This window comes from Erpetoichthys calabaricus, chromosome 14 (assembly GCF_900747795.2).
Source record: "Erpetoichthys calabaricus chromosome 14, fErpCal1.3, whole genome shotgun sequence".
Classification (NCBI taxonomy): domain Eukaryota; kingdom Metazoa; phylum Chordata; class Cladistia; order Polypteriformes; family Polypteridae; genus Erpetoichthys; species Erpetoichthys calabaricus.
Window position 1 is genome coordinate 52,867,806 of NC_041407.2, and position 23,965 is coordinate 52,891,770.

At 37.2% G+C, this 23,965-nt stretch overlaps 1 protein-coding gene across 1 annotated transcript in view; it reads right to left on the reverse strand.

Annotated features, from left to right (window-relative positions):
* col8a2 (collagen, type VIII, alpha 2) overlaps nt 1-23,375 on the reverse strand; it is a 251,273-nt gene extending 227,898 nt beyond the window's left edge. The window contains exon 1 of the mRNA XM_028819896.2: nt 23,016-23,375. The gene's annotated coding sequence lies outside the window, so the exon portion shown is untranslated. The remainder of the gene's footprint in view (nt 1-23,015) is intronic.
* Between the last annotated feature and the right edge of the window lie 590 nt (nt 23,376-23,965).

Consider the following 23,965-nt stretch of genomic DNA (forward strand, 5'->3'; position numbering starts at 1 on the left):
TCATTTTAGAGAGCCAATGCTGCGTTTTTTAACAACTTTTTTGGTTTTTCGTTCATTTATATTGGCTACCTATTGACACTTTTCAGGGAACTAGACAACAGGTCAGGATTTTCTCAGCGAAGCTTCACTCCATTAACCAACTGACAGAGCCCTATATTCAGTTTTCACATGGTGTGGGTTTACATGCATAAAATATAACATTTTTTTTTACCAACACAACAAGGCAGTTTGCAGCAATGTCCAGTTTTTTATGTAATTGGAGCACTTTACTGCATTCATTGCAGAAAAGGCAACTAGTGAGAATGAAGCTGCTTTTGTTAACTGTAAGCAGTTACATTCCATTAACGCACAAGTCATCTGTTTTGCCAAAATGAGACTGACAAACGTTGTGGCTCGGTGGCCAGGATCAGCCCATGATTCATTTATTTTGAGACAAAGTAGCTTTGGCAGACTTGATGGTACTATACGCGATGGCTGGACTATTGGTTTGATAAGTGGCTGAGCACTCAGTTTTTCATATGGCCTCTACTATTCATTGAAACAGCAGTCATGTCATTACAAGTGCCAGGTGATAGTGGCTACCTACACAGATTCCCCGACCCCTAGAATGCAGAGGAGATGCGCTATAATACCCTTGCACAGTCAGCTACGGCGCACAGCACAGGGCTTGATACGTCACAGGGAGGCTGCTTTACCAGCCAATGAACATATGGAGCATAATGACTGCATATGTGCGAGATTGATTAGCATAGTTTATATACGATTACTTTAGGGAGGCAAATCAAAGGGGTTCTAGACACCTTCATGTATGCAGATTTATAAAACAACTGTGATTTACAAAAGTAAATGGCATAAAATGTGCATATATCAAGCTTTATAAATCAGATTTTTTCTGGGATCCACATGTTTTCATTCTCAAAACCATGCAGGGTTTTATGAATGAGACCTCTGGTACCTACTTCGTACCCAGTGCTAGAAGGTTAGACTTCTATTCCTTGTGATGGGGAACTAAACTAAGTAGGTAAGAAATTCAATGGCTGGATACTTTTCAGTGTCCTTCAATGAGGTTGACTAGTGGCTTTAGACTGAAAAACATGTGCCTCAGTGTGCCCTGTAATGAAGTGTTGCTCTATCATAGATTGGTCTTGAACCAGTCTTAGTCTTGATTTTGAACCAGTGCAGAACTGATACACTCTAGCCAAAAGCAAGTTTAAAAGTGAATAAATGTAATACAAGTAATTTCTTAAGGTAATCTTTAGTGTAAAACACTATTCTGACTGGCAACAGGGCAGCTCACTTATAGAGGAAAATCAAGAGGAAAGCCTAACTCAGCCACACAGTTGTCTAGTAATCAATAAAGTGTCAGAAACAAAAAATATTCCAACTACTTCTTAGTCCCACCCAGTATTGCTAGTTGGAGGTTACAGACCGTTGAATCATCCCAGCTACCTCCTCTTAGACAAAATCTAGGAGGAAAGAATGTTATTTGTTTCATAGCTACTGGATACTGAAATGCTGGCAGATGTAAAGGAGTCATTTCCAGACAAACTGGCAGGTTGGCAAATGCACTGAAATTTCATTACAAATTTTTAAAGTTTCTGGCAAAACTGTTGAAATTAAGATATATCTTATTTAAAGTAATGATCATCTGGCTTATATATTATATTATTCTGCACTCTGTCAAATGTATTGGCATATATTTTGATTAGAATTACAGTTCACTTTAGGTACTTGAAAACAACTTAACGTTCAGTATAAGATGACCTCGTGCTCTGTTGATTTCTTGCCATTTCTTCAAGCATGTGTTTCTGTTTTTGCCAGTCTCTTACAAGTTTTTCCAAAATTCCAAAGATGAATGCAGTTTTGCTGTTATTTGTGGGCTCTACATGATTACTACTAATTTAAAGCTAGCTTTATAGTTACGTTCACTTTTTTATATTAAACATACCCTTCTTTCAGAATGTCATGCCCTTTTAATGAAATTTCATCTGTGAAGTTCTGATCCATCTCTCACATGCTTATCACCTGACTAGTATCTCAACCAATGTCCGCACATTGCATTTTGGTTGCTATGTCCACATGGCACAACTTCTACAAGCTGAGCCCAATTAGGCTACATGCGTTTCCTTTATCATTGCATGGATATTTGAGAAATTGTGGAACTTGGCCACCCTGTCCCACACATATTTGGAAGAATATGTGGTTTCTGAGCCTACAGTGTATTGCACACCATTCAGTCCATATGTTTGTGAAGGATTAATTGTGTTTATATATTTTGAGTAAAGTTGAATTCACTTAAAGTAGTCATACGACTCTACCAGGGGTTTGGTATCTCCTCTCCTGTTTGTAATGTTAGATTGAAACCAAAACTCTAAAGAGTATTCAGTTTGGGAACCTGGAAGATTATGTCCTGTTGGAATTAAGTACTTGGGATTTCTGGCATTCAATTATAACATTGAGATAATATTCAGCACCTCTACATCTGAGGTCATATTCTCCTCCTAAAAAATGGCTAGCTCAGTGCAGGTAAGGTAAATAGGGAACCGTCCTGTCTCCTTTCTGCTTTACCCTGTACAGCTCAGACTATAAATATAACACTAGGTCATGTCACTTGAATAATTCTCAAATTATTCTGTACTGATGGGGCGTATTGAAAAGAGACATGAGACAACATACAGGAGTTAGATGGAGAACTTTGTTTCTTGGCACAAAAAAAGATGTCTTCAGTCTTAATATTGGTAAAACAAAAGCAATGTTATTGACTTTTGCTACACCAGAAAGCCTGTACACCCAGTCACTATTCAGGGAGTGAATATAGAGGTGCTGCATTGCCACAAGTACTTTGGGGTCCACATCAATGACAGGCTGGACTGGTCTCCTAATACAGAGGAACTATTTAAGAATGGGCAGAGCAGACACGTTTTTCTTAGCAGGCTGCATTCCTTCAATGTGAGAAGTGACACCCTTCAAATCTTCCACAACTCTGTGATGTAGTGTGCTGGGTCAGCAATGTTACTTCAAGAGAGGCTTAACAACCTAATTAAATGGCAGGCTCAGTTATGAGACGCACTCTGGACTCCCATTCTGTGATGGCTAGTGTGATTTTTTAAACCTGGGTTGTGCAAGAGAGGCCCATCGAATCAAAAAGCTAATTAAGAAGGCAGACTCAGTTATCTGATACACACTTGACCTGCTGAAAGTAGTAGCAGAGGAGAGAATAAAGCAAAACTGATGGCCATTATAAACAATACTGCACATTCTCTCTATTGATAGATAGATAGATAGATAGATAGATAGATAGATAGATAGATAGATAGATAGATAGATAGATAGATAGATAGATAGATAGATAGATAGATAGATAGATAGATAGATAGATAGATAGATAGATAGATAGATAGATAGATAGATAGATAGATAGATAGATAGATAGATAGATAGATACTTTATTAATCCCAAGGGGAAATTCACATGCTGCTGACAAAGCTGCCACTCTCGGCGGCGCCGGAATAACGGCACACCATCACTGAGTATTTTCTGCCAACAAATTAATTCAACAGAAGTGTCCAAATAAACAAGATTTCTAAAGGATTGGGACCAAATGGCAACCCACGCAGGACAATAGCAAACTGTATAAAATGTCCAGGAAAAAATCTTGAGTTACATAAACCAGTCAAGTGGTCCTCTTGATCCACTTGAGATAGATAGATAGATAGATAGATAGATAGATAGATAGATAGATAGATAGATAGATAGATAGATAGATAGATAGATAGATAGATAGATAGATAGATAGATAGATAGATAGATAGGGGAAATGTGGCTTTTCATACAAACTCAATAAATAAATATAATAAAAAAACATCTACACCAGAATTGCTAAAAAGAATCAAAATGTTTGACTTGGCTTTATAAAGATAAAAAGATCAACCACTATCACAGTGAGGCATTATAATAAAGGCGTACTATCATTGGTGTGAAGGAGCCTAAGTAGCGTTTATTTAGACACTTCTGCTGAATAATTTGTTGGCAGAAAATACTCAGTGATGGTGTGCTGTTATTCCGGCGCCGCCAAGAGTGGCAGCTTTGTCAGCAGCATGTGAATTTCCCCTTGGGATTAATAAAGTATCTATCTATCTATCTATCTATCTATCTATCTATCTATCTATCTATCTATCTATCTATCTATCTATCTATCTATCTATCTATCTATCTATCTATCTATCTATCTATCTATCTATCTATCTATCTATCTATCTATCTATCTATCTATCTATCTATCTCAAGTGGATCAAGAGGACCACTTGACTGGTTTATGTAACTCAAGATTTTTTCCTGGACATTTTATATAGTTTGCTATTGTCCTGCGTGGGTTGCCATTTGGTCCCAATCTATTAGAAATCTTGTTATGCCCTTTCTCTACACAACATGTGATTAAAGATTTTCCTCAGACACAACCAAAAATTACATGGGATAAGTAACATATAAAAAAATTATAATTTTTGGGTTGTGTATTTCTTTAAGCACAAATGTTGCGGTGCACAGTGAATAAGCCATAGTTACAAAGTGCATGGACAGATTGTTGCATTTGCTTGAGAAGAGAAGAACTTATGGAAACTCAGATGAAAAGGGTAATGCCCTGTCATTTCTTGAGCTGTGGAATGGTTGCCATTATTTTGTTTATCCATTAGAGTCACTGCTTTGCTGCATATCAGCTTTAGTTGAAACACTGAGATTAAGTATTAGAAGATGGGTGTCGACAAAAGTCAACATCAAGGGGTTGAAGGATGAAACATCAATAAAAGTCACTTAGAGTGTATTTTTTGATTCTATTTGCTACATCACAGCAAAGACCAAAAGATAAACGGAGTCTTGTGCACTTCAGTATTCAGTCTCCTTACATCATAGCATCAAATTATACTTATCACTGTCAATAAAAGAAACACTCTGGAGAATATGTCTTGCATATTGCTGATGACCTGATTCTGCACCGTGATACGAATATTTTGACAATAAGGAGTACAAGCCAGACTGTTTAATCCATAGCAAAAAGCAGGAAAAACAGGGCCACTTGTCACTATTGCAAACATTGTGACTCTCCAAAATATGCAATTGATTGATTTAAATAGAATGTACAGTTTAGATTTAGCATGTTGTTAGAGACAGTCAGGAACCATACTCAGCTATGATGCCCACAACCTGGAAGGACAGGTGGAGACAGCTTGCACAGGGCTTTGTCTCCCCCAGGACACTAGATGGCAGCACCCCTGGGTTACGGCATTGCCACGGATTCCTAAATGGCATCTTGGGAAATGGAGTTCATCGACTCAGTCCTGTTGGGTTATGTGAGTGCTGCCAGGTGGTGCTGAGGGGTTTGGTGAGCCCTTCTTTGTCTGACTCCAACCTCACCTGGAAATGCTTCCAAGCCACAGCTTTGGGACTCCGGAAGTGCTTCTGGGTATTACATAAAAGGAGCTGCATGCCTCGACTCCAGGAGCCAGAGTCTAGAGGAGGAGGTCAAAGCTTGGTGGAGGAGCAGAGGAGGGAAGACAAAAAGGTAATAGAGAGAAGACAGAGTCTGTATCTTGGTTACTGTGAATGTGATTATGCTGTGGGAAACTATTCCTATGAGGTTCATGCAAAATAAAAGCCTTTGTGTCTGTGAAGTTGTGTCCGAGCTTCTGTTTTGGGAGTTTGGAAAGCTGCAGTGCTCCCTTGTGGCAACAATGTACAGACTGTTTATACATTTATTAATTGTATGTTTTATACAACTTGAGTCATAAAATGAATTTGGAGATCTTAAAAAAGTGCTATTAATAATAAACAAAATCCTCAAAATAGTTAAACAAGGAAAGTACTATGCCCCTGCAGAGTCCTGCTAAGACACTGCAAACATAACACTTTAAAGAAATAATGAAAGAGACTTTACCTTCAAATTAATATGTACCCAACTTTTGCAACAGTTAGCAAGCTTTAAACAGTTAAAAAATGATTTGGGACCAGTGATTTTATTATATCAGTTAAAAGTAAGAAATATTTGTTACGTTCAAAATTAACTTGACTAAGATCAGAAAGTAAGAGTAAAATCTAGAGGCCAACATCCAGTTCAAAACTGAATATGTAAAAATATATTCTGAAAATTATACTATTCCATGCCAGACAACTGTTTTAGGGTCTGTGTATTTAAGGTGGTTGTGTTGTGGTTTTAATTTTTGTCTCCCACCTACTTTTAATGCAGGTTTTGAGCCTTTCACTTTTAAATATTATTAGTTAATAAAAGCAAGTGAAAATGTTTTAAAATTACAAAAATGCCTATTAACTATATTTATTAGCTTATTAGCTATTTCCAGCTAATTTTCCTTTTACCATAGTTATTACTCATCTGTATGCCATTTTGATAACATGGTACATGGACTATGTGAGCCCAGCTGCTATATACAGTATGTGTACTAGACAGTGATGTCTTGAATTTTTTTTATTATTTTTTTTTTAATATGCAAGTTTGGATTTCAGGTAGGAGACTAACAAGAAAGAGAGGTGGAAGGAGAGAAGGACAGTGCTTTTCAACCTAATATAGAGATGTTAATGGCCTTTGTAGTTTGTAGGCACAGAGGTACTACTACATTGTTGTTTTGTCTTTTCAGTTGTACTTTCTGTTCCCCCTATATACCCGCTTAATTAAGTTTATTTAATAAAAGTGCCATTTTTGTTTTCTGTTTTCTTTCTTTGGCAGTTAATAAATAATAATAAATTTCAAGATGGCATATTACAGATGACACTTACTTCTCTCACAAATCCTTATGCTAATCTTTTAATAATCAGTGTCTGCATCTGTCAGGTTTGTTAGAGAATTTTCATTGAAATCATTTTTACTTTTGTCCATGTAAATCACAGGTTGCTGCTCTGGACTAGTTGCTCTTGACTTGCCCAAATTCATCTCAATCTCCAATTCTTCTTGTGCAGAAAAACCCAGGACTGACTGGTAGACACAAACAGCGAGGTAAGCCAATGACCCAAATATGAAGTGCCTCAAGCACTGACAGTTGGTGGGCCCTGGATTTGGCAGAGTATTACAGGATTGCTAAAAAAGTCACAGGCTTGGAAGTTACTGAGGTGAAAGGTAATATGGAACGAATTTCATGAGACCATGGAGAAAGCCCATCAAAATGACCTTGAACATTTTCGGATAAACCATATGCAGTAATAATCAAGAGCGGTATGGGAAATTTAAGTGTAGGCTATTCTTAACTTTAAAGTTATTTTTCAACTAGAGTAGTCAATAAAGTTAAAAAGAATCTTGAAAATTGAGGGCCATGTTGTCTTTTCAGGAAACAATTTTGGAAGTTTAGGGTTTGTCTGTGTTAATTTCTTTGGTTGAGGTCATTGCAATAGGCAGAAACCTCTTAAGTGAAACTGTGAGAGATATGGATGTGTCACATACCACCTCACAGGTTCTGTTGAGATATATAATAACCTGCTAGGACAAGAGTGGGCACTATTGCTAACACTGTTATCTCATTCTTCCCACACATTGCCAATAAACTGCCAAGTGAGGGCCAACTGATCCCGCCCCTTCTCATTCAGTCTCCATAAAAATGAGACCCTGGCAGGAGGCGTCATTACTGGCACAAGTGACCCTCTGGGCATAGCTCGGCTACCACTGTGATGTTGGCTAACCAGCCTAACAAGCCTTATCTGTTTATTTTTGATACCCCATATAACGGGAAGTACACACCAAAAAGCATTCCTTTTCTGTTTGCCTTTTGAATCCTTGGACAATATATGTGGAAACCTGGTTGGCACCCCAAATTTTTTTACTTTGTGAAGCTATCATTCCTGCACTCGAATGCAGATGATAGTCACCCACTGATGTTAAAGGTAGTGGCTATTGTTGGAGTAATGTGGTTATTCTGCTACTTCAGCATAAAATACAAAACAGGGACAGGACAACTGTACTATAAGACTGAATTATCTGAATTAAATTCTTTAGTCACCCTATTAAACCTGGTTGAACATTACTGTTCTACATAACCTACTGTAGATTGCTCCATTATTATTATTATTATTATTATTATTATTATTATTATTATTATTATTATTATATGCACATGAATGATCTATTTGTCCTAGCAAATGCATTACTGAGAGTTGTCAAGTTCTATGTGATTATGGGTAACTGGAGGCCCTGCTGCCTGCAATTTCGCCTTGTATTTATGAAATTATAAGATGTGTTTGCATTCTTAGCATTAAGTCAGCTTTGTTTAAGGGTGTGTGTTATTTCAGTTCCAGATTGGGATTTTTCTTGGACAGGATAACAAAGTGCATCTGAGGATTGATGACTATTGAGTTTAGGAACCAGTGGGTGGAATCTTGATTATTTTGTGATGATGTTAGCATTCTTGTCTAATCTTTTTGTAATTGTTTTTGAGTGGTTTATTGTAGAATGTGACTGACGGCCACTGTAGGAGGCAATATTTCATAATATGTTTTGCTGTCAATGCAAATGACATGCTGCCTTGGGGAAAACTAATGCCCCTGCTAAAGGGGTTTGTGTAACTTTGCCTCTTGGTTCTTATTAATTGGGGAGGGAGAGGAGTGAAGTGAATGATTGGTTGCTTGAGATTATGAAGGTACAGCTGAGTTTTTGGATAAAACTCTCAGAAACTGATACCACCTGTGCACATGAACTGTGAGTAGTGACTGAAAAGATAAGAATGTGGGAAAAAGTCTATGAAAAGAGAGCCTCTTCTGTGTAATAGAGTGAGAAGTTCACCATTCTAGGAAGACGTCTGACTCGAGCAATTACGGACTACTGAGTTTGAAGGATTTTGGTTTCAGCACCTATTGAAAGTAGAACATGATGGATGAGTTACAGTATACCTCACAGTCGGTTTTAGGATTCCTGAATTCTAAAAGTTGGGCTTTTTAAAATTGTAAGAGAATCATGATATCTCGATGTACAGCTCCCAGTCATCAAATATAAGTGACCCCATCACCCCACAAGCCATGCTGCTTTGATAACATGTCAGAATGATTTATTAGTGATGTACTTGCTAGTAATCTACTAAATTGTAGCTGTTAAGTTTATTTCATTTAAATTTATTTCTAACAGTTAATTGCTACATTATGTGTAAAGCCATCAGTGTTTCTAAATACTTATGAGCATCATGTTTCTAGGTGCCAAGTTAGACTTTAAAAAATGAGACCTATGAAGTTTATTATCACTTTGTGCACTCATCACTATTGTAGCTGCAAAATAACAAAATAACTGTGCAAGACAGATGCTTATTTCTAACCGTGTTTCAAATGGTAGTTTGAGCAAGCTATAAAATGCACCAAATATTATAAGCTGTTACTTGACTGCAAACAGGTCCTCCAACAAAACCTCACACTGTTCCATTCAGTTTGAACTAGTAGGGTGCTGAGGTATCAAATGTTGCACGACTGCACTCTGACCCAAATTTGGGATCCTGAGGTGGTTCGTTGTGTGGTGGGTGCGTCAACACTCTTCATCACTGCATGCTCCCAACCTTTCTCTCTCTCTCCTCTTGAGTAGCTGGACTTAGGCATATAATTATAAGAGAAGGAATATACTGTACGTGTCCACCATAACAGAGTAAATGCAGTCAAAAATAGAATTTTTGTCATTCATTGCCCTTATCTGAAAAAAGACAGTGGGTGGAGTGTATTTAACATAACCCTAAATGGGCATGGAGACTACACTGGGATACAATGCAGTCTCTGAGGTATGATTTTGAGGTTTAGTTCATCATCTTTGCAACCGAACTTATTCTAGATGTAATCATTATTGCATGCATCTTTTAAAAAGTATACAATAGTGCCAAAATGGCATCTCCCATTTGCTTTAACTGGCAGCCCTGTTTGTTTAAAATGGCACATTTCAAGTGCTCCTCTGTGCATTTACATTGATTGAGAGGCTATATGAATAATAATCTGAGCAGCCTGGGGGTTTCCACTTGAGGCTGCATTTTTTCATGGCTACTACTTGAATGAACTGGAAGCTACACTGGGTTCTTCTGTTGTATTAATAGTGATTGCAATCTCAGTTTCAGAAAACTGGAACAAGGTTTAGATTCAGGCCATTAAAATTGAGATTATGATCTGAAGGGTCTGGAGTAACTCAACTGTTACATTTTCTGGAAGAAGTTTGTCTCTTCATCACAAAAACCCCTTTCTGACCCTTAGCCAAAAAGAACAGTAATAGCAAGAATCCCCTGGTACTATTTAAAACCTAAATTTAAAAAGAAAAAAAGAAAAGAGAACTTGTATTTGGATGTGTCACAGAGTGGAATCATTATGTAATTAGTAATTTGAAGGGTGACAGGACATAAATATTCATGGCAATAATGAAAAACAAGTGTGGCTTAAAAAAATTATGCTATACATCTCAGATTCACAATTTAGCCTTGAAAAATGTAAGACCAAGTGAAAATCTCTTAGGCGAACAACTCCACCCTTTCTTTTCAGAAATCTAATCAAGGCTGAAACTTAACATGCTTCTGGATTCCTCAACTGCGCTCAGCCCATATGGCGGCATTGCTAGAAAACCACAAGAAAAACAACAGTTGTTCACTGGTATGTAACATATGTTCCAGAAGAAACCAAGGTAAGACAATCACCTTTTCACCTGCTTGACATTCTACTGCTTTACAACAATAGCATAATAATGTGAAGCCACAGATAATACAGACTGTCGATTATGTTATTTAATCTCAAATTCTATTAAGTAGATTGATAAAAATGCTTAAAAAGTCAGATTCAGTCTTTAGGCTCCTTTGTTGTCCCAACAATAATACTGCAAAGCCAAACCTGCTTTACTTTTATCATTATGCAAAAGATTATATTAGACAAGGCAAGAAGTATATTATAACAAGCATTTTCTGTATTTGTAATACATAGTTTTGTTACCTTGATTGCTATTTAATGTTATTTCTTTGCCATGTGTTCTCTTAGCTATGCTCAACAGTTTGAAACATGTATCTTGAATTTCTTTCCATTTTTAAACACAGTAAGTTGTAGACATTTAAAAGGTTTATATGTGTCTTGGGAACATTACACTTACATTGTACAGTTATCATTAGTCTGGAATATTATTAATACTACAGAGGAACTAAATCAAAGTATGCTGAATCTAAAATATTTAGTGGTGTGTAAAACCTTGCCTAGGAAAAAGCCAAGTTAGCACATGAGAAGAGAAGTCTGCTTTTAAAGTGAAATATCGAAACCCTATTAAGTAATTATAATTAAATTCAAAAAAATTACTAACACACTATTCTAAAATGCTTTACTTGACATTAAAAGAGCAAAACTGGGATGTACTTTTTTAAATAAAATCCAGTAGTGTATAATTAGAAATATGAAAAAGAATGTTCACTTTTAGGACTTGCACTTCACAAAAGGTATTTGGATGTCCATACTTTGCAATCATCTGTAAAGCATTTATACTCGATCTATGGAATTTTCAGTTAATATAATAATCTTTTACGATTTATTACAAGTATATATATGAACCCATAACAGAATTAATTATTAAAAACAAGGAAAAGGATTAAACGTAATTCAAGGGTTAATGAATGAAACTTAAAGCTGAAAGCACAAAAGGTGTATGCCTCGTCTTGGAGAAGCTACCATATTTGCAATATTAGAATGAGGTAAATGAGTAATGAACAGCCCTCCAGAAAGTGGGGATAAACTGATGGGAAAGCCCATACACCGCTCCTGTGAAACGGTGCTAAGATCAGTAGGGCAATCCACAAAACACCCTTCTTAACAAAGCGGTGTTCAGAATAATAGAAGATTGGACAGGAATCAGAAATTACTGGTGGCTTTAGTTTATTGGAGGAGGTGATAAAGTTCTGTACATTAAAAGTCAGACGATGTGATGTATTTGAAGAGGTACTGGTAATTAAAACTGTATAAAAGCAGATGAATTGTTTAACTGATTGCTCACTCTATGGATGAGACATTTGTGTGTAACTTTGTGCAAATAAAGAAACTTTCTGCCTTCTCATCTGGATTCCGTGACTGCCTTCTTTGAAGATGGATAAAAGTTTTTTTCATGACACATCATGGGTTATGTCTGTTGTCAACTGTTTACAATTACATGGAAGCAAAAAGAATTCCCTTTGGAGCCTTTGGTGGCTGCACATAACGTACAGCATGCGACAGGAGAAATGTGAAGACTCATTAGGTAATAATAAATGAAAACTAGGAATGTGTAACCAGCAGCCATGCAGTTTATCAAACTTGAAAGATGAACACCTAAATCTAGCAATCTGTAATATCTAAAATTGTTCAAACCGTCAAATATATATAATATTTTTAAGAACGGCATTTGTCAATTCAGCCAAATGGAAGAACATTTTGCTACCTTTCCTAAAAGAAATATATTTAATATTGGAAAAAAGGTAGAAAACAAAATCTATATCTATATCTATAATTGCTCAAGATACTTTAACATCTCTTACCTCCCTAAACCAGTGGTTCCCAAACTTGCTCCTGGGGACCCACTGTGGCTGCAGGTTTTTGTTACAACCAACTTCCGTTTTTCATTGGACTCTTAGCCTAATTAAGCGAGTCATTATTTCCCAGTTTCTGTGTTTTGGAGTCAATGTAGAAATTACAAACTAGGTTTGGCAGATTTTTATTAAAATGTAATAAGCAGTTATATGGGTTTTTTTAAAAAGTCATTAACAGTATTTTCAACCTAATTTTCATTCTGCTTTTCCAGGTGATCTGGTTATTTAATGGATTATTTACTAGTTAGTGGGCCTGACACTGAAGTCATTGCTGCTTTGAGAGAGTTAAGCATTTATAGCTTTAGAAAAATATTTCTAGATGTCTTATAAATGTAATAAACATACTGTTGTGTTTTCTCTATGCAGAAAAAGAGAAGAGTAAAATAGGCCAGCTAATTAAATGAGATCAGTTGTGATAGATTATTATCACTGATTGTGAATCTGGTTGGATCAAAATCCTGCAGCCAAAGTGGGTCCCCAGGACAGAGTTTGGGAACCACTGCCCTAAACTAATTTCATAATAATTATGCTTTCTCTTGGAAAAATATCCTTTCATAAAACTTTGCCAGCACTCTCTTTTCTCATTTTAATATACAAGTTCAGTAACAATGTTTTATCTCTTGAAATGCAGCCTAGAGCTTTGTTACCTTTTTAAATAAAATTTGCACCCAGTATTAAGCAAAATACCTTAACAGGTCTTGATGTGAGCTGCTATTGGTAACTAGCCAAGTAGTTGTGTTCCTAATCTTCTTGCCTGAATGCTTCCTTTTCTTGGAGCAAAATGCAAGCAAGGTGAGCCAACTGGCAGGAAACAAGGAAGATATTGGGGTTTCATAAACTTTTTTGTGAGAAATATTGCTCACTTTCTCTGCAATAAAGGCGGAGGACCAGCAACCTGTTGCCTGTCTAGACTGCTCCAAAAAGACATGTGAAGGAATGTGTTTTAGTCTTTACCTCCATATACTTACAGAATATTGAGGTGCAAATGCTATAATCTTTAATACTGACTAGAAAGTGACACATTCAAATATTTCATGATGCCCAGGCACCTTCAGGTTGCTATTTAAAAAAACAATTCTTTCACTTGCACAGCTGAATGTGCTTGTACCTTGGCCACACTGAAGCAAGTTTGCTGTCGCATTCACACCTCCACTTTTTCTTTTTTAAGCTTTGTGTTTCTATACAAAAGCACACATATTGTCTCGCTATTTAACGTCAACTGGCAATTTACACAGACAGTCAGGCTAAATCCTAGTATTGTATCATATTAACACAGAGAACAATTACAGAAAAAGAAAAAAAAGGGCACATCAATGTATGTATGTATGTATGTATGTATGTAAGGCTGTGTGTACTGTATAGATGTGTACATCACCATCTTTTGGATGGCTGTGGAAACATAGAGCAGCTGGTAGTATGGTATATTATCAGTGCCACAGAATGCTAAGGAAATGTCAGATATGTAGAGGAAGTGAACCTGACAACTAAAAAAATAAACACTTCACAGAGTTTTATTAACCAGCAAATCACTTCAGCTAGAAGTTTTGAATTTCTGTACCTCATTAATATATTTTTCTTCATACAAGGATTTTTGGGAGAGTTTTTTCTTGTCTTTTCAGGGAGTCAAGGCTGGGGAGCATTCAAAAAAAAGGACCTGTTAAAGCCCATTGAGGCATTACCTGTGTGACTTTGGGCTATACAGGAAATACATTGTTGTTGTTGTAATATCATGATAAGCAAATATGGAGAAGAAAAAACCTACAGAAATAGTAGAAATATAAGAATTTGTGCCTGGACTCTAATGATAATGTTTAAGGTATATGTCAGGCCAGGCTTTTGAAGAAGTTTTTTTGGTCTTGGTCAATTTTCTCTTTTATTTGTGCGTATACTTGGTGAGAAGTTGGTATGCTGTGTATGCCATAATTACAAATGTGCTTGCACACCACATCACCATGCCACAGCACTTGAGCCATTTCATATACAAACATGAAAAAGTAGAGAATGACTTGGATTTTTTCACTGTAGGAGCAAGAAGAGATACTGCCCATCAGAACCACCATTTATTACTTATTTGTGAAGAGAAAATATTCTATAAGGACTTCATGTGGAAGCCAAGGAAAGGGCCTACTTATGGATTTCAAGTTCACGTTTATGGTTACGTGTACACAGTGCAGTGAAATTCTCACTTGCATTCATGACCAACAGAGATGATGAACAAGATGAAAAGAAAGAGTAAAAGCCTTAACCTTCATCAGGAGAAGTTATTCCAAATGATGAGATGAGAAAGTATAAAACTCTGGAGATATTTTGGGGAGAGGGGTTAATCTAAAATAAAAACAATTACAGTAGGCAGATATTTTTAGGTTTAGGGGAAATAAATACAGAACACCTCAGGTGTTTAACGAAGAGCCAAATAAGAACAGTATATGTGTATTGGATGGACAAGAGAGGTACACAGCCAAATTATTCACTGAGGGCAAAAAAAATTATTGTCAAGCATAAATGAAATTCTAACTTGCCTGCCTTAATCACAATAATTAAAAGAAGTAAGCTAGGTATTATAAGACAGTAAAATAATTCAAACTGCCAGTCTACAACCTGACATGTATGGTGCTACTGTTCTTTTGATTAAGGCTATAGTTCTGATCCTGGTATTGCCTCAAACCTGTGAGAAAGACTTAAATAAATAAGAAAATACTTGTCTTTAAGTGACCAGATTTAACCGTGACCTACTTGTGATATTTCAGGATGTGAATTCTATTCAGGTTAACATTTCTTTGTTTAATTTATATGCACCATTTTCATACACATATGAGGCATGTTAATAAAATGCAATAGTATTGTTTGGACCATCATGTCAGAGGAGGTGTTCCTTCAAGGTTGACAAGCAGGTCAGAGGGTGAAAGACAAAGATGTGTGCTTCACTATACTGATCAACTGTATATAGCACTATTCATACACGGGCTGTTCAAATTCAGAGTGCAGCTTAACAACCGATGCAGGTTCAATGGCTAAACAGGAAACGTCCTGTGAAGGATGTCAACTGGGAAACTGGCTAACATAAACTTTTTTACCTTCTGTTGGCTTTATTTAAGGAGCCAATTTAAAACAAAATTTCTAACCATATGAAAGGGGTTAATACAATTTGTGGGAAAGTAAGAATAGAAGAAAAAAATAAACTCATTATAACACCACTCTGTGGATGACCACTAACTGCAGTGTATTTGTCATGAAGCTTTTATACACTCTAATGTAGTGTAGGAAATGGCATAGTTTTTGAGATGCCACAGTAAGTCACAGCGTTTTACTCCTGATGCTTACAATTACAGTACTTTGTATCGTTGGACATTGTTCTTATGTGGTCTGCATACTTCTTTATCAGTTCACTTGTAATCAGTGTTCAGTGCTTTTGTCTGAAATTATTCACAGGGTTTAGCTCCGGAGATATTGCATTATATACAATAGTTTACCCATTCATCTTAATATATGCAAAGAAAGTGCTAATTTGCATTTTAATGATTGCATTTCTGCTTTAATTATGATAAAAATATAATAACTCTTGCCCTATTACATCTTTACTTTTTTGCTTCAATAAGATTATACAATGAGTGTTTGAAAACACCTTACAGTTTCTTTAAACTTAATTTTGTGGGTGAAAACTTTGCAGACAGCAGTACAATTCAGTTAACTCAAAATCTAGGTTTAGATAAATCTTATACAGATAAAGTTCCTAAGGCTTTTTAAAATACATTAATATCAAACACATGCTTTTTGCAGTTTTGCAAAATATCACAATAACTAAAGTGACTTTTTTTTTTGCTGGGTATAGAAAAGGTAAGTCATAAATTTATCACCGCAATGCTGTATTTATAGGTATTTCAATTTAATTCCTAGCTGTAGCACATTTTATTCAAAATGTGTCTGCAAAGGATTATTACATATGATATAAAGCATCGTCATGGAAATTTTATTTTTATATTTGTTTACTGTTTTCCACTTGCACTCAGGAAACACTCCCTATTTTTGCATTTCCAGTGTATTGCTATGCTGCCACCTGGTTCAGGGTTGGTTCCTGTAGTCTGTCTGATCCTTCTGAGATGGTGCTGACATACTACTGGAGATTAACACTGGATTAGTTGATGTCCTAGGGAGGCAGTACACCTGCATCTCTAATGGTCATTTTGCCCATGTGAGTCCAAAGTAGATGTCAGAATTTTTACTTTCTTCATCACTATTACCACACGACCACTGGACTGTGCATTTATAAAATGTAAAGTTATCAAAGTACTGAAGATTTGTACTTTATTGAGTGTTTAGTCTGTACTAAATAATAGCTTTTTTTTTAGTAAATTCATTACTCACATAATAATAAAAAAGCACTATATAAGAATAAAGTTGCTGCTTAGCTAAAGTTATATTACTAAATTTCTGAAAAATTGAATATGACTTAATAAATGTGCTCACCAAGAAAAATACCAAAAATAAATAAATAATAACTTCCCCAGAATTAACATTTGATGTTTAATATTTCAGTGGTATTTTCTTGACTACACATCTAGTCTGACTGAAGCTGACAAAGCAGCTTTCTTTTCTTTGGTTCTTTCTGTCAGCATGAAATCCTGTGTGCTGCTTTTCCAACTTGTTGCTGCATTTTTAATTGTGTGAACTAAAGTTGGTTTCTGATATGAAACTCTGCATAGTATCTCATATGAAAAAACAACATTTAATTATGCAAATATAGTCCCTAATAAGTGTTCTCTGTGTGCCATAAATGGCCTGAAGTAAAATAACCTCAAATAATATTCTGCACTGAATTAGAGAGTGCCTACTGAACGTATGGCTCTTTAAAAAAGAGCATCAATGACCTTAAACTAATCATATACAAGGCAGTTTTTGAACTTTATAGTAGAGTGGTATAAAGAAAACTGATTTATGAAGAATGGTATTTATTTACTGTATATACGGTATACCTTGCATTATCAAGAATTATATCAAATCATTTTGAAAGTTAATGAGCAGAAAGAGGGAAGGATGTCTGCGGACACTTAAAAACAATGGAAAAGATTGTTTATAGCAAAATGAAACATTATATTATATTTCATGAGCTTTGCACATACTGCAAATACCTAAAGTAAAATGTAACATTTTAGAGATATTAAATAACATAACTTTTTCAAAACCAGTTTACTCTAATTCATTGCCACTGAGGACAAGAGCCTATCCCTGTCTTCCTCTTACATCCCAAAAATGTGCACATTAGGTTAATTGGCACCTCTCAATTAGCCTAGGCTGAGTAGGCATGGGTGGGTATATGCTTTAGTGTGCCCTCTGCAGTGCTGGCTTTCTCTGTGAATGCAATGTCAAGTCTGCACATTCTCCTTGTGTTGAAGAAGAGTCCCCTTCATAGGCTCTGGTTTCTTTCCATAGTCTAACAGAATGGCAGGTCAATTGGTGTGTCTAATTTCCTTCAGTATAACAGAATGTACGTTTGTGGTTGGAGTGTGCCCTTTAAATTACTGGTATGCCATTCAGGCTATTTCCTCATTTTCTTTTGTTGTGGCAAAGACAGGCCCCACAATCTGAAGAAGAATGTAAGAAATCAGTGTCATTCCTTATGACTTATTACATCCGATTTATTATACTTAATAACCTTTCATAGTGAGGTTTGCTAACACTTATTACTGATTTTACAGTAAAGGAGGCCAATGTTTCTTATTGGTGAATGCAACTCACACCCCTGAAGCATTACTCTATAATCAAAAATAAAAAGAACAGGCTGCCTTACCAGATGACTTAGCATCTTTATTGAGTGTTTTTATAAATGGGGCAGTAATATTCCTGATATGCACACTGTACATTTTTCAATTTTTTTAAATAGCTCAATGAAAGCTCCTTGATGAAAGTATTGTGATCCTAACTTTATTTTTGCTGTGCCAATTTACCTCCCATTTGTTTTATAAAAGCAAAAGACTGGCATCCCATCCAGAGTTGGTTTCTGTCCTGTACCCAATTCTATTGGGACAGTTGCTGTGCCCCCTTGACAATAAATAGGATTAAGTGGGTTTGATATAGTTATTATATATACATATAATTAGGAGATATTATGATAATTAGCAGTGTTCAATGTTAGATTAATTTGTACCTCTAAATTGGCTCCATATCAATAAATGTGGGTATGTTTGAGTGTGCCCTGCAATAGATGGCACCCTATCCAGAGCTTAGTTAATGCCTTGTGTTGGATGATGCTGAGATTCTTCTACCCTACAACCCTGAACTGGATTAGTCTATCTAAATAATGGACGAGGCTTAGTGCCACTGGTTCAGATTTCAAGAGATCCACGTTCAATACCCACCCCAGCCATCTGTTTCCATATTGTGTTCATAAGAATTGTACGCTTTCAAATCACTTTTCTTCAATCTTCAGGGAGTTAAGGCTGGGGGGCTGTCAAAAAACGGGACCTGTTAAAGCCAATTGATGCTTTCCTTGTGTAATTTTCAGCCTATACAAGAAACTAATTGTTGTTTTTATTGTGAAATCACTTGATTTTTTTGGTCCGATACAAGAAAAACCCCACATATGACATACTGCTCCACTCATCTTAGTGTCTAGTTATGCAAGTCATCTAGCTTTGACCCTCCAGACCCAAAAAGGCCTTGTTTTTAGACCATTGTTGGGCTATCTTTTGTGCAGGAAATTGCATACTTATAATAAAGAGTAAACCAATAGGTGTCTGCAGTAAAAATAATCAGAATGACTGGAAGTTGTGAATGCCACATCACCCAGCACCAGGAGTTCATGCCCTAATGGGATACACGGGCTCAAAGTTACTCATTTTCACAAAGCTTTGGGGATAAGTAATATAGACGTATGGAGTCACTAATCATGAATGTGATATTTTTGAAATTTTATTCCTTATTGGTGGTCCTAGACCATTAATAGCCACTACAAGAAGGTTAAAAATGACAAATGTCAAAGATGTGCATGGTGGGTATCATTTTAGACCTTTTTAAGGTCAATGACTACAAATATGATGTCATTGTTTTCTATTACAATCAAGACTATTCAGACTTAAAAACATATAAATTGAAGTAAACATTAGTGTTTAAAATAATTGATGTAACTATTTCAATCCATGAAGCAAATCATTACATTGTTTATGAGCACCCAAATTTGGGTGACTTACCCTAATTACAGTTTTGTTTTCTTATATTTACATTAAGTCTCTGCTGTCTGCCTACACCTGAAACACATCTATTTCAGGTTAAATCTGTAGCTAAACTGGACTGATTTAAGTGATTTTGGAAGTGTTCCACCTGATAGGATGGCATCACATCCAGGATGGATTCCAGAATTGTGGCTGGTGCTGCTGACTGAGAAAGTGAGTTCAGAAAATGAATGGATATTATGGCAGGAGGCTGGGGGCCAGACCCAGCCGGGACACCTGGAAGGACCGGGAGGCAATTTGTACATCCTCCAGGCCATGATGGGACAACCGCCCTGGATAAGGAGGGGACCATGGGGACACAGCAAGGAGGCTCAAACCCATTGGAGCCCATGGCCACCGCCAGGGGGCACCCCGAGCATCGTGGAGCCCAGGGGATCTGCAATTCCGCCACACCTGGGCCAGTGGAGGAAGGACCTGCCAGGGAAGCCCAAAGTGCTTCCGGGTGCTGGTGCGGCACTTCCGCCACACCAGGAAGTGCTGCCGAAAAGTCATCAACAAGCACCTGGAGCACATCCGGGTGAATATAAAAGGGGCCACCTTCCTACAGTCATGGAGCTGGAGTTGGGTGCTGGAGTAGGACAAAGCTCCAGCGGACGGAAGAGAGGTGGACCACGGACATTGAAAGGTAAGGGTGTTTGGTGCAGGAAGCACTGTGTGTGTGTGGGACATGTGTCTTTGGGGACTTTGTCTTTATTAAACGTGTGTGTTTTAAGAACTGCCGTTGTCGGTCTGTTTGTGTCCGGGCTGAACCCCTCACAATATATATATATATTTTCTAACATGCATCCATCCATTTCCTTAACGGCTTATCTTGTTGGGATCCTGAAAGAACTGGTGACTATGCCAGCAACATACAATACAGGAATCCATTTTGGATGAGGTATTAGTACATCACAAGGGACACTTACGTACACCCCAACACTGGGGACAGTTCAAATTTTCCATCTGGCCAAACATGCTCATCTTTGAGATGTGGGAGAAAAAGCTGCTCAATTACATGAAAAATGTGAAGAGTCCACCCAGGCAGTCCCCTGACCAGGATGCCAAAACCCCAGGATTCTGGAACTATTTGATGGCAGTGCTAATCACTGTGCCACCATGCCTCCCACGATTATACAATATTTCGCTTGGGGGTTTTAAAAGTTTTTCTAAAGGTGCGCCTTAGTTCATTGGCTGAATGTGAGCACACTGAGCTAATTCCACTCACATCAGCCAGGGGTTTCCAAGTACCATGTGAATAGTTGCTGGGTATGTGCTAATTTTGTAAAAGCTGAATTAAAAATGTTAAATTGTGTCTTATTGCTCTAAATTCACTGTGATGTGTCATCCCTGCTTCTTTCTAGATGCATGTTTATGAAATAATGGAGTTGCTAAGTGGACACTGGGTACAGTGGAAAGGGACTCCAGTTCCAAGTAGCTTGAGCACAGAAGGCTTTGGCTAAACAAAAAGTCTGCCTAGTTGTCCAATTAAAATTATACTAGGTTAATATTTTTCATCTGATGGTACATTTAATGTAGCAACAGTTATTATATGTTCTAGGATACAAGGAAAAGAATAACGACAAGGCAGAAAAACAACTGATGAACATCCATCCATGTTCCAACCTGCTGAATCTGAACACAGGGTCATGGGAGTCTGCTGGAGCCAATCCCAGCCAACACAGGGCACAAGGCAGGAACCAATCCCTGGCAGGGTGCCAACCCACCGCAGGACACACACAAACACACACTAGGGCCAATTTAGAATCGCCAATCCACCTAACCAGCATGTCTTTGGACTGTGGGAGGAAACCAGAGCGCCCGGAGAAAACCCACGCAGACACAGGGAGAACATGCAAACTCCATGCAGGGAGGACCCGGGAAGCGAACCCAGGTCCCCAGGTCTCCCAACTGCGAAGTAGCAGCGCTACCCACTGTGCCACCGTGCCGCCCCACTGATGAACATTACATAGTGTATTCCTCTCCTGCACCATACACTTAGACATCCTTTCCTAATATTTTAAATGTGCGTGGTCTGGAATGCACTGTTAAAAAAAAAAAAATGAAAACCATGCTGATTTTTCTTTTTTCTCGTTATTTTTAAGTAGCGGTTCTGCCTGGCAGCAAAGAGAGACAAATGGCTGGCTTCAGACCAGAAGTTCTGGGTTCCTCTCCCAGTTACTGCAGGTCAGACATTTCCTCTCATGGTAAACAAATACTTATTCCCGTTAGCACTTCCAAATCCATGCCTCTCACTTTCTCTCATTAGACTGGAATCAAGTGAGAGCACAGCCACTAAAGTTTGACAGAGTTTAGAAGTGTGTAAAGAACTTGCATTATGCTTTAAAAGTAATCAGGTCAAAAAAAATAATAATAAAGAGTGAAAGTAAAAAACAATTTGTATTCATTCAGATGGAACTGCATTGAAGGAAATCACAATACACCTGCTGGGTATTGTAAGTAAAAAGGAGAAAAATGTACATGTTTATGGAAGAAGTGGTTCAAGCACATGAAAACAAATGAAAAGTCCAACACAGCACAGTTATATTAGATAATCTATTGAGCACATGTGTGAAAGAAACAGAATGAAGAAGCATTTCTCGGTTCATTTTATTATTGATCCAGAATGGATAGCACTAGTAAAAGAACAGGAATTAACATGAAAAGACCTGACAGGAAAATCAAAAACGGCTGTAAGTCGAACTCTGATTAAGGACAGAAGTCTGTTTGTCTGCTGTTTCATCCCACCACAGTGCCTGTGCAGATATGTACGAGTATACAGGATGGCTAGGTCTATCGATATACATTATTCTAACATACCAAAAGCAGGTAGGTAGAAATAGCAGATGTTGAGGATTCTAAAATATGTGTTCAGTAACCAGGTTTTTAAAATAGCATGCCTGCCGACAAAAATAAAAGGAAAAGGGTGGTTAAGGGGATGGTGAAGTGGGAAAGAAAGCTGCACCCGCTAAGATTAAAGGATGCCATTCCTGCTCAGGACATTAACTTTACAAAGACAACTTTCTAAAGCAAACTCCAAAACAAAGACTGTTGTGTAAGAAGCTTCTAATCTCCCTAGTATTAGTCTCTGCTTGGCATTACAGTAGCAGTAAGACTTAAGTGGGTCTTGTGATTTACAAGTAAAGCAGAGCCTTTTATTTCTGTCTTTTTTTTTCTTTCTTACTTTCAACAGAGTGGCTTAGGACAGCATGTGACAGAAGGTACCACATATTGGCAAAATGAGTGATAGAAGTGAAGAAACCTGGCTTACCTCTCTTCTCTTCAGATCTGAAAGGTCACAGTATTCTTCCTTTATTGTAGCTGTTTTCTTCTTTCTTTCAAAGTCTTCACTGCTCTCATTTAATCTTATTCAGATCTTCTCTCTTTTTCACTGAGTTCCCAGAAGCTTTAGTGATTATATGATTTTGTTTTTATTACTTTCTTCTCTCCACCATGCCTCTCCTGCTTTTACTTATTCAAGGCTGCTTCATAGGACCAGCAATGAGCAGCACTTTGCTTCTTCAGCGTCTCCTTGAGGCTGTCTTAAAGTAATTTTTTGAAAGGCACCTTCAGTCTTACACACAGCAAAGGAGTAGGAGGGAGTCAGGGCAGGGTAGAGTGAGTGAGCGAGCTAGTGAGGGAGGGAGGGAGAGAGAGAGCGAGCAAGAGAGAGAGAGAGAGAGAGAGAGAGACTCTCGCATTTGCTGTGAATGAGCACTGTGGACAGAGCCTCTGAGCTTACACCAGATGTCCAAACTTTTTTTTTTTTGAGAATTTTCCAAGTAAGGACTCTTTTCCTGGTCTCACATATGTAACAGAAACACGTTTGCCAATTCGGGGGATGTTAAAACTTACTAAGCAAAAGGCAAAAAAATAATGTTATAAATAAATCAGCCTCCTTTAAGGATTCCCCATTCTCATAATTATTTATCAGGTTAACATTTCTCAAGTCTTAGAAGAAGACAGTGAAGCAGTGTCTTATTAAAACTACAGCCATAAAACAGCTTTGCAAAACAAAAATAAGATTCTCTACTACTTTAACTGTCAGCTTTACAGTTGTTTTCTGTGGACCTGTTAAGCAAAGGGAGTTTTGTGTAACTAATGCTTTGCAGAATAAAATTAATTAAAGAAAAAAAGCAGAACAGTGATGCATTTTAGGAATAGAGATTGTTAACTGCTGATTAATACTTCCCTCTGCTTCATAGCATACTTATTACAGTA